Genomic DNA, 14651 nt, shown 5'->3' on the forward strand with positions numbered 1-14651 from the left:
AAAAAAAGGTTTCCGTATAATGAAAACTTACCGAAAGTAAAATATTACCGAAGTTCAACGGAGTGTAATCAAATTACGCTTGGTGATTAATATATATCAAAATCCATACGTCATTTGATTTCCGGTAAATTTACTGCTGAACCGCTGTATTGAAATTTTTTCGGTGACAAAAGAATGATAATAGCAATAGATTATTATCGAAAACAATGTGAACACAAATTAAGACACCGTTTTTCATCTAATTTTCTTCCCTTTCCAAATGAAAAATCAACTAAACTCAGATTCGTATGAAAGTTGCAGGGAAAAAATCTGAAATGCCAGTGGAATCTGTACCCAGATCCATAACAAGAAGCACGGCATTAATCACTGCATCACAATTTTAAGCAAAGTTTCCAGCTTCCTTTTTCTCTCTTTCCAGCGTAACAAGGTTGTCAGAAGGAATCTTAAGGAGTTGGTCCATGCAGCATTTGGTGTCGCTAATAATTATGGCCAGATACGGTGTCAATATTGGACCACTCCACGTGACCAAAAAAAATTCACTTGTACCAACATTCATGTATTGCCTGTAATTTTCAGGCATAATGTATGTATTAAGTGGTGGACTCTGCACCGAGAAAAATCAAACTATTGGTGATACTTCATTCATCTCCTGCAATCCATCTCATCATGGCTGTTGGCCAACGACCTAATTTTCCTCGTGATCTCTTTCCTGTTTATAAGTACATCATTCGGTGTCGCTAGTACTTATGACCGAGTACTCTCGGTATTGGACCACTCCATGTTACCAAAGGATACCAACATTCATGCATTGCATGAGACACAATGCATCATAAATAGTGGACTCTGCACTTCTTTCACCCATCTCTTCTTTCACCGAGAAAAAATTACTACTAACCATCTCTTCTTTCGCCGAGAAAAAGCAAATTTTGGGTGACACTTCTTTTATTTCCTGCTAACCATCTCATCATGGCTGCTGGCCAGCAACCTAATTTTCCTCACGATCTCTTTCAAATGGAGGACTACGTGAAAAATTCTCCAAGTTTTTTGACCCGAAAGACGGTGCTCATGAGTGACAAAAATTAACTATTAATTTTCGGGGAGGCTAAAGTGTTTATCACTTACCCTTCTCCCAACTTTGATTTGGATGTGCTCACTAACCTTGAAATTTCTGTTTTAGTTCGAACGACAGCAGGAAATATAAACTGTGCGGTGAAACAAAGAGATTATTTGCGGTGCAAGATGATTTTTGGTTGGCCGTAAGTGAGAGTTGCCCTTGGCGTAGGAGTGGGTTCGACGATCAACGTTTTTGGCTACCGTGCACCAACACAAATTGTGTTGGTGATTGTGCGGGTAAATTAATATAAACTCTAACTGTGTGGTGAAACAAGAAGATCATTTGAGGTGCAAGATAATTTTGGGTTGGCCGCAGGTGAGAAATGCCCTTGGCGTGGGGGTAGATTCAATGATCAACATTTTCGGCCAGCATGCACCAACACAAATTCTGTTGGTGATTGTGCAGGTAAATTAATGTCAATTCTACATTCCGTAGCTTTCTCATTCTTGTGGGTTGAAAATCTTACCAAATTGTATTTCTCCAAGATGGACAATGTGAAGCATCTAGAGCAGCTGGTAGGGCTAGTAAAGCAGCTATGGGAGCTGGTGAACCAGCTGGTGAAGACTGAAGTTAGGAAGTTTCGAATTCTGTCGTTTAAGATAACACAGCTCTTTTTGGTTGTTCCATAATATTTTCAAAAGTTTCTATTTCGTTTGTTTCGTGACGTTGCCTTCTATCTTTCAGAATCATTACAATTTTTAATATATATTATTTTGGTAGTCTTTTATGGCAAAAACCCTCCGTATGACCCAAAAAAAAAGAATTGGTGCAATTTAATCCTAAATGTTTCTTTTTGAATTTTCAATAAGATCATTTTGCCCAAAAAATTAAAATATTGTAAAACATCTAATTTAGATTGCCTAGAAAAAAAGGTATCCGTATAATGAAAACCTACCAAAAGCAAAATATTACAGAAGTTCAATGGAGTGTAATCAATTAATTAACAAATTACGCTTGGTTATTAATATATATCAGAATCCACACGTAGTTTCATTTCCTGCAAATTTACTGCTGAACCGCTGTACTGAAATTTTTTCGGTGACAAAAGAATGATAATAGTAATAGATTATTATCGAAGACAATTTGAACACGAATTAATACACGTTTTTCATCTTATTTTCTTCCCTTTCCACATGAAAACTCAACTAAGCTCGGGTTGCGTATGAAAGGTGCAGTGCACAGATCCGAAATGCCTATGGATTCTGTATCCAGATCCATAACAAGTAGCACAGCAACAATCATTGCATCACAATATAAAGCGAAGTTTCCAACTACCTTTTTCTCCCTTTCTATTTCCAGCGTAGCAAGATTGTTAGAAGGAATTTTCAAGAGTTGGTCCATGCAACATTCGGTGTGGCTAATAATTATGGCCAGGTACGTGTCAGTATTAGATCACTCCACGTGACCAAAGAAAACTCACTTGTACTAATATTCAGGCATTGCCTGTAACTTTCAGGCACAATGTGTGTATTGCAGTGTATGTATTGAGTAGTGGAGTCTGCATCGAGAGAAAGTAAAGTTTGGGTGATATTTCTTTCATTTCCTGCAAACCATCTCATCATGGCTGTTGGTCAGCGACCTAAGTTTTCTCACGATCTTTTTCCTGTGTATAAGTACATTATTCGGTGTCGCTAGTACTTATGGCCAGGTACTCTTGGTATTGGACCACTCCACGTGACCAAAGGATACCAACATTTATACATTGCATGAGGCACAATGCATACATAAATAATGGACTCTGCACTTCTTTCATCCATCTCTTTTTTCACCGAGAAAAAGCTCCTGCTAATCATATCTTCTTTCGCTGAGAAAAAGAAAATTTTGGGTGACACGTCTTTTATTTCCTGCTAACCATCTCTTCATGGCTGCTGGTCAGCGACCTAATTTTACTCACGATCTCTTTCAAATGGAAGACTACGTGAAAAATTTCTCAAGTTTTTTTGGCTCGAAAGATGGTGCGCATAAGTGACAAAAACTAACTATTAATTTTCGGGAGGCTAAAGTGTTTATCACTTACCCTTTTCCCAACTTTGATATGGATGCGCTCACCAACCCCAAAATTTCTGTGTTAGTTTGAACGACGACAGGAAATATAAACTGTGTGGTGAAACAAAGAGATTATTTGTGGTGCAAGATGATTTTTGGTTGGCCGCAAGTGAGAGTTGCCCTTGGCGTGGTGGTGGGTTCGACGATCAATGTTTTTGGCTATCGTGCACCAACACAAGTTGTCAATTAATGTCAATTCTAACTGTGTGGTGAAACAAGGAGATCATTTGAGGTGCAAGATTATTTTAGGTTGTCCGCAAGTGAGAGATGCCCTTGGCGCAGGGGTGTGTTCGATGATCAACATTTTCGGCCAGCATGCACCAACACAAATTGTATTGGTGATTGTGCGGGTTAATTAATGTCAACTCTACATTCCGTACGCTTTCTCACTCTTATGGGTTGAAAATCTTACCAAATTATATTTCTCCAGAATGGAACAGCAGGAGCAGCTGGTGGGGCTGGAAAAGCAGTTGTGGGAGTTGGTGAAGACTGAAGTTCGTAAGTTTCGGATTCTGCCGTTTTAGATAACGCAGCTTTTTTTGGTTGTTCCACAATATTTTCAAAAGATTCTATTTCGCTTGTATCGGGTCGTCGTCTTCTATCTTTCAAAATTGTTACAATTTTTAATATATTTTTTCTGTAGTCTTTTGTGGCAAAGACCCTCCGTAGAACCTAAAAAAAAGAATTAGTGCAATTTAATCCTAAATGTTTCTCTTTGAATTTTCAATAAGATCATTTTGCCCAAAAAACTAAAATATTGTAAAACATCTAATTTAGATTGCCACGAAAAAAAAAGGTTTTCGTATGATGAAAACCTACCGAAAGTAAAATATTACAGAAGTTCAATGGAATGTAATCAAATAATTAATAAATTACGCTTGGTGATTAATATATATCAGAATCCACACGTAGTTTCATTTCCTGCAAATTTACTGCAGAACCGCTGTATTGAAATTTCTTCGGTGATAAAAGAATGATAATAGCAATAGATTATTATCGAAGACAATTTGAACACGAATTAAGACACCGTTTTTCATCTTATTTTGTTCCATTTCCACGTGAAAAATCAAATAAACTCAGGTTACAGGGAAAAAATCTGAAATTCCAGTGGATTCTGTACCCAGATCCATAACAAGTAGCACAGCATCAATCATTGCATCACAATCTTAAGCAAAGTTTCCAGTTTCCTTTTTCCCTTTTTCCAGCGTAACAGGGTTGTCAGAAGGAATGTTCAGGAGTTGGTCCATGCAGCATTCGGTGTCGCTAATAATTATGGCCAGGTACGGTGTCGGTATTGGGCCACTCCACGTGACAAAAAAAAACTCACTTGTACCAACATTCATGCATTACCTGTAATTTTCAGGCACAATGTATGTATTGCAGTGTATGTATTAAGTGGTGGACTCTACACCGAGGAAAATCAAACTTTGGTTATACTTCTTTCATCTCCTGCAAACCGTATCATCGTGGCTGTTGGACGGCTACCTAATTTTTCTCACGATCTCTTTCCTGTTTATAAGTACATTATTCGGTGTCACTAGTACTTATGGCTAGGTACTCTCGGTATTGGATCACGCGATATGACCAAAGGATACCAACATTCATGCATTGCATGAGGCACAATGCATGCATAAATAGTGGACTCTGCACTTCTTTCACCCAACACTTCTTTCACCGAGAAAAAGCTCCTGCTAATTATCTCTTCTTTCGCCGAGAAAAAGTAAATTTTGGATGACACTTCTTTTATTTCCTGCAAACCATCTCATCATGGCTGCTGGTCAGCAACCTAATTTTCCTTACGATCTCTTTCGAATGGGGGACTACGTGAAAAAATCTCCAAGTTTTTTGACCCGAAAGACGGTGCACATGAGTGACAAAAATTAACTATTAATTTTTGGGGAGGATAAAGTGTTTATCACTTACCTTTCTCCCAACTTTGATTTGGATGTGCTTACCAACCCCGAAATTTCTGTTTTAGTTCGAACGACGGCAGGATATATAAATTGTGTGGTGAAACAAAGAGATTATTTGTGGTGCAATATGATTTTTGGCTGGCCGCAAGTGAGAGTTGCCCTTGGCGTAGTAGTGGGTTCGACGATCAACGATTTTGGCTACGGTGCACCAACACAAATTGTGTTGGTGATTGTACGGGTAAATTAATATCAACTCTAACTGTGTGGTGAAACAAGAAGATCATTTGAGGTGCAAGATAATTTTAGGTTGGCCGCAGGTGAGAAATGCCCTTGGCGTAGGGGTGGATTCGATGATCAATATTTTCGACCCACATGCACCAACACAATTTGTGTTGGTGATTGTGCAGGTAAATTAATTTCAATTCTACATTTTGCACGCTTTCTCATTCTTGTAGGTTGAAAATCTTACCAAATTATATTTCTCCAAAATGGACAATGTGTAGCATCTGGAGCAGCTGGTGGGGCTGGTGAAGCAGCTGTGGGAGCTGGTGAACCAACAGGTGAAGACTGAAGTTAGCAAATTTCGGATTCTGCAGTTTAAGATAACGCAGCTCTTTTTGGTTGCTCCATAATATTTTCAAAAGATTCTATTTCGTTTGTTTCGGGTCGTCGTCTTCTGTCTTTTAGAATCATTACAATTTTTAATATTTTTTTTGGTAGTCTTTTGTGGCAAAAACACTCCGTAGGATCAAAAAAAAAGAATTGGTGCAATTTAATCCTAAATATTTTTTTTTGAATTTTCAATAAGATCATTTTGCAAAAAAATAAAAATATTGTAAAACATCTAATTTAGATTGCCGCGAAAAAAAGGTTTCCGTATAATGAAAACATACCGAAAGCAAAATATTACAGAAGTTCAACTGAGTGTAATCAAGTAATTAATAAATTACGCTTGGTGATTAATATATATCAGAATCCACACGTAGTTTCATTTGCTGCAAATTTACTGCTGAACCGCTGTATTAAAATTTCTTCGGTGACAAAAGAATGGTAATAGTAATAGATTATTATCGATGACAATTTGAACACCAATTAATACACATTTTTCATCTTATTTTCTTCCCTTTCCACATGGAAACTTGACTAAGCTCGGGTTGCATATGAAACTTTCAGTGCAAAGATCTGAAATGCCTGTGAATTCTATATCCAGATCCATAACAAGTAGTACAGCATCAATCATTGCATCACAATGTAAAGCAAAGTTTCCAGCTTTCTTTTGCTCCTTTTCCAGCGTAGCAAGGTTGTTAGAAGGAATTTTCGGGAGTTGGTTCATGCAGTATTCGGTGTCGCTAATAATTATGGCAAGATACGGTGTCGGTATTAGACAACTCCACGTGACAAAAAAAAATTCACTTGTACCAACATTTATGCATTGCTTGTAATTTTCAGGCACAATGAATGTATTGCTGTGTATGCATTGAGTAGTGGAATCTGCACCGAGAAAATGCAAATTTTGGGTGATACTTCTTTCATTTCCTGCAAACCATCTCATCATGGCTGTTGTCCAGTGACCTAATTTTTCTCACGATCTCTTTCCTGTTTATAAGTACATCATTTGGTGCCGCTAGTACTTATGGCCAAGTACTCTCGGTATTGGACCACTCCACGTGACCAAAGAATACCAACATGCATGCATTGCATGGGGAACAAAGCATGAATAAATAGTGAACTCTGCACTTCTTTTATCCATCTCTTCTTTCACCGAGAAAAAGCTCCTGCTAACCATCTCTTCTTTCGCCGAGAAAAAGCAAATTTGTGTAACACGTCTTTTATTTCCTGCTAACCATCTCTTCATGGCTGCCGGTCAGCGACCTAATTTTCCTCACGATCTCTTTCAAATGGAGGACGACATGAAAAATTTTTCAAGTTTTTTTGGTCCGAAAGACGGTGCGCATGAGCGACAAAAATTAACTATTAATTTTCGGGGAGGCAAATGTGCTTATCACTTACCTTTCTCCCAACTTTCATATGGATGAGCTCACCAACCCCGAAATTTCTATTTTAGTTCGAACGGCGACAGAAAATATAAATTGTGTGGTGAAACAAAGAGATTATTTGTGGTGCAAGATGATTTTTGGTTGGCCGCAAGAGAGAGTTGCCCTTGGCGTGGAGGCTACCGTGCACCAATACAAATTGTGTTGGCGATTGTGCGGGTAAATTAATGTCAACTCTACATTCCGTACGCTTTCTCATTCTTATAGTTGAAAAGCTTACCAAATTATATTTCTCCGAGATGGACAAGGTGCAGCAGCTGAAGCAGCTGGTAGAGCTGGTAAAGCAGCTGTGGGAGTTTGTGAAGACTGAAGTTAGTAAGTTTCGGATTCTGCCGTTTTAGATAACGCTGCTTTTTTTGGTTATTCTATAATATTTTAAAAAGATTCTACTTCACTTGTTTCGGGTCGTCGTCTTCTATCTTTCAGAATCGTTACAATTTTTAATTTATTTTTTGGCAGTCTTTTGTGGCAAACACCCTCCGTAGGACCTAAAAAAAAAAGAATTGGTGCAATTTAATCCTAAATGTTTCTCTTTGAATTTTCAATGAGATCATTTAAATTGAATTTTCAATTTAATTCTAAATGTTTCTCTTTGCCCAAAAAACTAAAATATTGTAAAACATCTAAATTAGATTGCCACGAAAAAAAAAATTTCGTATAATGAAAACCTACCGAAAGCAAAATATTACAGAAATTCAACGGAGTGTAATCAAATAATTAATAAATTACGCTTGGTGATTAATATATATCAGAATCCACACGTAGTTTCATTTCCTGTAAATTTACTGCTGAACCGCTGTATTGAAATTTCTTCGATGACAAAAGAATGATAATAGCAATATATTTTTATCGAAGACAATTTGAACACGAATTAAGTCACCGTTTTTCATCTTATTTTCTTCCATTTCCAAATGAATAATCAACTAAACTCAGGTTCGTATGAAAGTTGCAGGGAAAAAATCTGAAATGCAGTGGATTTTGTACCCAGATCCATAACAAGTAGCACAGCATTAATCATTGCATCACAATTTTAAGCAAAGTTTCCAGCTTCCTTTTTCTCTCTTTCCAGCGTAACAAGATTGTTAGAAGGAATCTTCAGGAGTTGGTCCATGCAGCATTCGGTGTCGCTAATAATTATGGCCAGGTACGGTGTCAATATTGGACCACTCCACGTGACAAAAAAAAACTCACTTGTACCAACATTCGTGCATTGCCTGTAATTTTCAGGCACAATGTATGTATTGCAGTGTATGTATTAAGTGGTAGACTCTGCACTGAGAAAAATCAAACTTTGGGTGATACTTCTTTCATCTCCTGCAAACCATCTCATCATGGCTGTTGGCCAGTTACCTGATTTTCCTCACGATCTCTTTCCTGTTTATAAGTACATTATTCGGTGTCACTAGTACTTATGACCAGGTACTCTCGGTATTGGATCATGCCACGTGACCAAAGGATACCAACATTCATGCATTGCATGAGGCACAATGCATGCATAAATAGTGGACTCTGCACTTCTTTCACCCATCTCTTCTTTCACCGAGAAAAAGCTCCTGCTAACCATCTCTTCTTTCGTCGAGAAAAAGCAAATTTTGGGTGAAACTTCTTTTATTTCCTGCTAACCATTTTATCATGGTTGCTAGCCAACAACCTAATTTTCCTTACGATCTCTTTCAAATGGGGGATTACGTGAAAAATTTTCCAAGTTTTTTGACCCGAAAGACGGTGCGCATGAGTGACAAAAATTAACTATTAATTTTCGGGGAAGCTAAAGTGTTTATCACTTACCCTTCTCCCAACTTTGATTTGGATGTGCTCACCAACCCCGAAATTTCTGTTTTAGTTCGAATGACGGTAGGAAATATAAACTGTGTGGTGAAATAAAGAGATTATTTGTGGTGCAAGATGATTTTTGGTTGGCCGTAAGTGAGAGTTGCCCTTGGCGTGGGAGTGGGTTCGACGATCAACGTTTTTGGCTACCGTGCACCAACACAAATTGTGTTGGTGATTGTGCGGGTAAATTAATATCAACTCTAACTGTGTGGTGAAACAAGAAGATCATTTGAGGTGCAAGATGATTTTAGGTTGGCCGCAGGTGAGAGATGACCTTGGCGTGGGGGTAGGTTCGATGATCAACATTTTTGGCCAGCATGCACCAACACAAATTGTGTTGGTGATTGTGCAGGTAAATTAATGTCAATTCTACATTCCGTATGCTTTCTTATTCTTGTGGGTTGAAAATCTTACTAAATTATATTTCTCCAAGATGGACAATATTCAGCATCTGGAGCAGCTGGTGGGGCTGGTGAAGCAGCTGTGGGAGCTAGTGAACCAGCTAGTGAAGACTGAAGTTAGTAAGTTTCGGATTCTGCCGTTTAAGATAACGCAGCTCTTTTTGGTTCTTCAATAATATTTTCAAAAGATTCTACTTCGTTTGTTTCGGGGCGTCGTCTTTTGTCTTTCAGAATCGTTACAATTTTTAATATATATTATTTTGGTAGTCTTTTGTGGCAAAGACCCTCCGTAGGACCCAAAAAAAAAAGGAATTGGTGCAATTTAATCCTAAATTTTTCTTTTTGAATTTTCAATAAGATCATTTTGCCTAAAAAACTAAAATATTGTAAAACATCTAATTTAGATTGCCGCGAAAAAAAAGGTTTCCGTATAATGAAAACCTACCGAAAGCAAAATATTACAGAAGTTCAACGGAGTGTAATCAAGTAATTAATAAATTATGCTTGGTGATTAATATATATCAGAATCCACACGTAGTTTCATCTCCCGCAAATTTACTGTTGAATCGCTGTATTGAAATTTCTTCAGTGACAAAAGAATGATAATAACAATAGATTATTATCGAAGATAATTTGAACACGAATTAAGACATCATTTTTCATCTTATTTTCTTCCCTTTCCGCATGAAAAATCAACTAACCTCAAGTTGCGTATGAAAGTTGCAGGGAAAAAATCTGAAATGCCAGTGGATTCTGTACTCAGATCCATAACAAGTAGCACGACATCAATCATTGCATCACAATGTAAAGCAAAGTTTCCAGCTTCCTTTTTCTCCTTTTCCAGCGTAACAAGGTTGTTAAAAGGAATTTTCAAAAGTTGGTCCATGCAGTATTCGGTGTCGCTAATAATTATGGCCAGGTACGGTGTTGATATTGGACTACTTCACGTGACCAAGGAAAACTCACTTGTACCAACATTCATACATTGCATGTAATTTTTAGGCACAATGAATGTATTGCAGTGTATGTATTAAGTAGTGGACTCTACACCGAGAAAAAATAAACTTTGAGTGATACTTCTTTTATCTCCAACTAACCATCTCATCATGACTGCTGGCTAGCAACTTAATTTTTCTCACGATCTCTTTCAAATGGGGAACTACATGGGAAATCGCCCAAGTTTTTTGGCCCGAAAGACGGTGCGCATGAGTGACAAAAATTAACTATTAATTTTCGGGGAGGCTTGAGTGTTTATCACTTACCCTTCTCCCAACTTTGATATGGATGCGCTCACCAACCCAGAAATTTCTGTTTTAGTTCGAACGACGGCAGAAAATATAAACTGTGTGGTGAAACAAGGAGATCATTTGAGGTACAGGATGATTTTTGGTTGGCCGCAGGTGAGAGTTGCCCTTGGCTTTGGGGTGGATTCAACGATCAACATTTTCGGCTACCATGCACCAACACAAATTGTGTTGGTGGTTGTGCGAGTAAATTAATGTCAACTCTAACTGTGTGATGAAACAAGGAGATGATCTGAGGTGTAAGATGATTTTTTGTTGGTCGCAGGTGAGAGATACCCTTGGCGTGGGGGTGGGTTCGACGATCAAAATTTTTGACTACCATACACCAACTCAATTTGTATTGGTGATTGTGTGGGTAAATTAATGTCAACTCTACATTCCTTACACTTTCTCATTCTTGGGGGTTAAAAATCTTACTAAATTATATGTCTCTAAGATGGACAAGGTACAGCAGTTGGAGCAGCTAGTGGGACTAGTGAAGCAGCTCGTGAAAACTGAAGTTAGTAAGTTTCGGATTCTGCCGTTTAAGATAATGCAGCTTTTTTGGTTGTTCCTTATTATTTTCAAAAGATTCTACTTCCCTTGTTTCGAGTCGTAGTCTTCTGTCTTTCAAAATCATTACAATTTTTAATATGTTTTTCTGGTAGTCTTTTGTGGCAGAGGCCCTCCATAGGACCCAAAAAAAAAATTGGTGCAATTTAATCCTAAATGTTTCTCTTTGAATTTTCAATGAGATCATTTTGCCTAAAAAGGTAAAATATTGTAAAAATCTAATTTAGATTGCCATGGAAAAAAAAAAGTTTCCGGATAATTGAAACCTACTGAAAGCAAAATATTGTAGAAGTTCAATGAAATGTAATCAAGTAATGAATAAATTACACTTGGTGATTAATATATATCAGAATCTACATGTAGTTTCATTTCCTGCAAATTTGCTGCTGAACCGCTGTATTGAAATTTCTTCGGTGACAAAAGAATGATAATAGTAATAGATTATTATCGAAGACAATTTGAACACGAATTAAGGCACTGTTTTTCATCTTATTTTCTTCTCTTTCCACATGAAAATTCAATTAAACTCAGGTTGCGTACGAAAGTTGTCGCACCCCATTTTTTGCGATGAAAATAGGTGTTTACAAAAGATGTGATTGTTATTTAAAAATAAGTGAAAAAGGACTTAGAATGAGACTTTAAAGAATGCGACAGTTTGGGTCCAAAATTTAGTCTAAAAGGGTTTTTAAGAAAAGAAGAGTCGTCATTTGGTTTTGAGTTTGGGTGTACCAAATCACCAAAAAATATTTTTTGATAAAAATAAAATAAAATAAAACCCTTTTCGACAACTCCAGGTCTTTGAAAAAACAAGAGAAAATGAATTCGGGAGTCACGGTTGAAGAAAAGGAAGACAAATGTTCAATTGACTCAAACCTAAGACACCCTTTCAACCTAGTCTAAACTAGTTACGTGGTTTAGTTAAAATTTTCTCTAATCTAACCCTTAAATTAATCACGTTTGAATGTTTCCTACACGGACGTAAATAAAAACGTTAAGAGGGACAAAATGTGCATTCAAGGGTTTAATTGATACCAATCGTATTAATTGCGAAGGCCAAACAATTCCTTAAAGGGGTCACGAGTAGGCGAATGATGAAATTAAAAGAAAAGAAGAAAATTAAATTATATACATAGGTATAAGTGCTCAAAAGAAAAGGAAATGCAGCATAATAGGTATAGGAGGCAAAAACTCATGACATAATTTTCTTATACAGGGATTAATGGGGTATTTAAACTAAAAAGTTATAATCACCCATTTCCCATATTTGAAGAATAATTCTCCTAATATAGACAAGCAAATGAACTAGCTTAAATGAGATGCAATAATGACATGATTCACACATATAGAGGATAGGGGGGAAAGGATAATATAATAGGCAATATCATACAAATGAGAAAAGATCCTAAAAATAAAAAATATGCATGAAAATGTAATGAATATCACACAAAAATGAATCTAACGCACGAACGATCTAAGGATCTAGCGTTGGACTAGCCTATTTCTAAAAATCCTTACTAGCGTTGGATTAGCAAGTAAACGGAGGGAGAAGCCACAACTAGCGTTCGACTAGTGTGGTGACGCCATGCATTCTTAATACATAATACAACAAATAAGGTATAAATTTAAATAAATAAACACATAAGAGTATGTAGCACGTAACACGTAAGCATAATATTTAGATGCGAAAATCCTAAGGAAAGCGGATAAAGCATATAACACATAAGCCATATAAACACACAACCTACCATTTATTTTTTAAGTACAGCGGCGAGCCCGAACCTACAATCTATAATGGGCCGAAAAGTATGGGAAAGATATGATAAAATAAAATTAGTTATCCTATCTATTACATTTTTTGAGGTATTTAAATGCCTCTCGAATAATTATAAAAATTAACTTAACAAATATAATATAAGAAAATAAGAGCGCATAAAAGCATGTAATTGATATTTAAATAATAATTGGGGCACCTCCCTTTTGAAGTGGTGACTAAATGGAGTCAAATTGCCCTATTTATATTCAAAATGAACAAAAGAATCATGACACCAATTTAATTAAAAATAATAATAATGATAAAAATACTAAATTCACATTAATATGTCACATATAAAGAAACTTAAGAACATCTAAAAATTAATAGTTAACTATACTTAAAAGCAACATAATTAGCTATTAAAGAAAAGAAACAATCATAATAAAGAGAGTCGAAATTCACTAGGGACTAAATTGAAAAAATTGAAAAACTTTTGGAGTAAAAAAATAAATTTTCAAAGTTTAGTGGCCAAAATTAAATAAAAGATAAAGTTTAGGGATCAAAGTGAAATTAATTTAAGGACCTGAGTGAAAGAAATTTAAAATGTTCTGGGCCTCAGTGAAACTACTCCAAAGATCAGGGGCTAGAGTGCAAATTTTAGTTTCTGATTTGGGCAAGAAAAGGCCATCGGCCCATCATTTTTATTTATTTGGGCCGAACACTACCTAAGCCCAGCCAAAAGTCCAAGAAAAGCGAGCAGGCCAGCCCGTCTTTTATCACTGAGCCCTGATCAAAAAAATGCATGGGCTCTAACCTTCTAACCCAACCGAAACCCAAAAGAAATAAACCAAACCCATTCTCAAAACCCAACCAAAAATAAACACAAGCCCACCAAAAAAAAACATCAGCCCAATTCTCTTTTCTTTCAAATGGGAGACTATGTGGAAAATCACCCAAGTTTTTTGGCCCGAAAGACGATGCGCACGAGTGACAAAAATCAACTATTAATTCCCGTGGAGGCTAGAGTGTTTATCACTTACCTTTCTCCCAACTTTGATATGGATGCGCTCACCAACCCCGGAATTTCTGTTTTCGTTCGAACGACGGCAGAAAATATAAACTGTGTGGTGAAACAAAGAGATTATTTGAGGTATAGGATGATTTTTGGTTGACCGCAGGTGAGACTTGCCCTTGGCGTGGGGTTGGGTTCGACGATCAACATTTTCGGCTACCATGCACCAACACGAATTGTGCTGGTGATTGTGCGGGTAAATTAATGTTAACTCTACATTCCTTACGCTTTCTCATTCTTGTGGGTTGAAAATCTTATCGAATTATATTTCTTCAGAATGGACAAGATGCAGCAGTTGGAGCAGCTGGGGGAGCTGGTGAAGCAGCTGGTGAAGACTGAAGTTAGTAAGTTTCGAATTCTGCCGGTTAAGATAACGCAACTTTTTTGGTTGTTTTTGGTGTTATTGGTTAAAGCTTGATGCCCTGTTCTTGTGTTTTCATGTAGCAAGTGTGGCTGGTGGAGTTTCCAGAGGATGCCCTATATTAGGAAGAAAAAATAAAAGAAACTGTTTTGAGTAATTTGGTCCAAAATTCAGTCATTTTGTTCTTAATTGGGTTGCTATTGTATGGACAATATCAAGTGTGGTTTTCATTAATGTCTATTTTCTGC

Source organism: Coffea eugenioides, chromosome 11 (genome assembly GCF_003713205.1).
Source record: "Coffea eugenioides isolate CCC68of chromosome 11, Ceug_1.0, whole genome shotgun sequence".
Lineage (NCBI taxonomy): Eukaryota > Viridiplantae > Streptophyta > Magnoliopsida > Gentianales > Rubiaceae > Coffea > Coffea eugenioides.